This window comes from Chrysochloris asiatica, unplaced genomic scaffold (assembly GCF_000296735.1).
Source record: "Chrysochloris asiatica unplaced genomic scaffold, ChrAsi1.0 scaffold00078, whole genome shotgun sequence".
Classification (NCBI taxonomy): Eukaryota; Metazoa; Chordata; class Mammalia; order Afrosoricida; family Chrysochloridae; genus Chrysochloris; species Chrysochloris asiatica.
In genome coordinates this window covers 3,056,658-3,058,932 of record NW_006408596.1, presented here as the reverse complement: position 1 = coordinate 3,058,932, position 2,275 = coordinate 3,056,658, and the positions used below count along the sequence as shown (strand labels likewise).

Sequence of the window (2,275 nt, the reverse complement as noted above, 5' to 3'; positions counted from 1 at the left end):
CCCCCATTTCAGAATGATGTCTCCAAATCCCAGGGCCTGGAAGGTAGACATGAGGAGGGTGGTGCTCTAGCCAGTCTGTGTGGGACTGTCACAATCTCTAGACAAAGCAATCATTGTCATGAATACAGTGCCAGCTGGTCTGGTTTGAATCGCTCCTGTGCCCTGAGATTGGCTGCTTTTCTCCGGCTTCAGCCACCGCTCTAGGGGGGTGGCTGGGAGGACTGCGACCAGTCCCCGGGGAGAGCCTCCCTCCCTTGTCAGTGCAGCCCCAGAGGCAGCTGGCTGCTGGTCCAGTAGGCAATCCCGGTGGGCTCTCAGTCTGGGAGTTTCACTTGGCATGTGCCGGCTCTGTACAGGAGACCACCTGCTCTGGCCGGTTCCCTTCTGTTGTTGTCATCCCCAGCCGGTCTCCCTGCTGACCTTTTTTGGCCTGGTATCTGTTCGTGTCATGCCTGTGATGTTTTCAGCTGCAGTTCATCAGCAACAGGGAGGCAGAGAGGCCTCTGGCTGAACTCCCAAACTCAGGCTCTCAAGACAGCCACAGCAGCACAGTGTTTGGGGCTTTCTGCTGCTGGTTTAGGTGGCTTCATGTGACCCCTCCCCTCGGGGCAGTCTCATGTTTAGGTCTCTTTGAGGAATTCCCAGTGCTTATGGAGCATGGGATGGAGGCTTCTCACAAAGGAAGGGTTTATAGTGAGAAGACGGAGACTCCATTTCTTCCCACTATCAGGAACACATGTGACATTACAGCTCTCCAAATGCAGCATTTTTACAAACTGACTGTCATCACGTGGATTCTGACTCATAGTGACCCGGTAGAAGAAAGTACAAGTGCTCTATAAGGTTTCCAAGTCAGTAAATTTTTTAAAGTTTTTATTGTGAATTCAGTGTAAGTTTCCAGGGCAGAGCATCAGTTTTACATTCAACAAATCATATATTTAGTTTCATTACAATGATTATAATCTCCTGCATGTACCATCAGTTAACAGTATTTCTCTCTATTCGTTTTAGCTCTTTTTTTTTTTTAAACACTCAGATATATAAATAATAATTTATACCAGATCCTGATGATCTTTCTTTGAAGATGTATCTTCTGTCACTCTAGCTGTTCCAGGCTGCTCTGCTTGTCCTTTCTAGTGGGAATGCCCTACCTCAGAAGGTTCTGGATGGGGCTCAGGATTCCACCTAAGATCCTATACTCTGCAAAGGCTCCACAAAAGGCCTATTTCATTGGGCAAGTTCTAGAACCCCATTTAGGTATTCCGGTTAGCTATAGGCTGAAGACAGGCTTATAAGCTGTCTGTAATCATGTTTCCCAACATTTCCTTTCTATCCCACTCAAGTGTCTATTTTACAGTAGTAGGCAAGGGAAACCAATATTCATAAGACAATCAAGCATCTTAGTATTATTTCCCCTCTTCCAATTATGCCTCAATCCCTTTACCACAGAGCCTTGTTGTTCCAAGGTTGAGCATGCATCACTATTTACCTCTGTCCCATTTAGCTCTTGCAAACCTGTTTCAGTGTTCCCCAAGTCTGTAAATGTTTACAGGAGCAGACAGCCTCGTCTTTCTCCTGTGGATTTGAACTGTTGACTACTTAGCAGACCAACACTTAACCCACTGTGTCACCAGGGATTCTTTGAAGATCTTGTTGTTGTTAGGTGGCATCGAGTTGGTACTGACTCATAGCCACCCTGTGCACCACAGGGTGAAACACTGCTCCAATCTCACAATTGCTGTTACATTTGAGCCCATTGCTGCTGCCACTGTGCCAGTCCATCTCATTGGGGGTCTTCCTCTTTTACTCCAACCCTCCATTTTACCAAACATGATAACCTCCTCCAGTGACTGGTCCATACTGATAATATGTCCCAAGTATGAGTTGCGAAGTCTGGCTATCTTAGCTTCCAAGGAGCATTCTGGCATATATATATATGCCTTTTTTTATTATTAGTTTACATGGGAGAACATCCGTTTTACACTCATCATTTCATTGCAATGATTACAATCTCCTCTGTGCATCATCGTTCAACAGTATTTGCTTCTATTCCCTCTGTTTTTCTTTTTTCAGGAGGAGAGTGTACACAAAAACACTCAGGAGTAATGTAATAATTATTTAAACAACCAAAGGGCACATTCTGTAAGCCTGCCTCCTGGCTGCCAGCCCTCAGTCTTTCTCTTTCCATGAATCTAGAGTCCTCAGCTGCTTTCTCTTTCCATGTCTTCATCTCTGGTGTCACTGCTTCTCTGGATAGGGTCCCTCAGTCTGTTCG

At 45.7% G+C, this 2,275-nt stretch overlaps 1 protein-coding gene across 1 annotated transcript in view; it reads left to right on the top strand.

Moving 5' to 3' along the window:
* MLXIP (MLX interacting protein) overlaps nucleotides 1-2,275 on the top strand; it is a 99,823-nt gene that overhangs the window by 22,945 nt on the left and 74,603 nt on the right. The gene's annotated exons all lie outside the window — the stretch shown is intronic.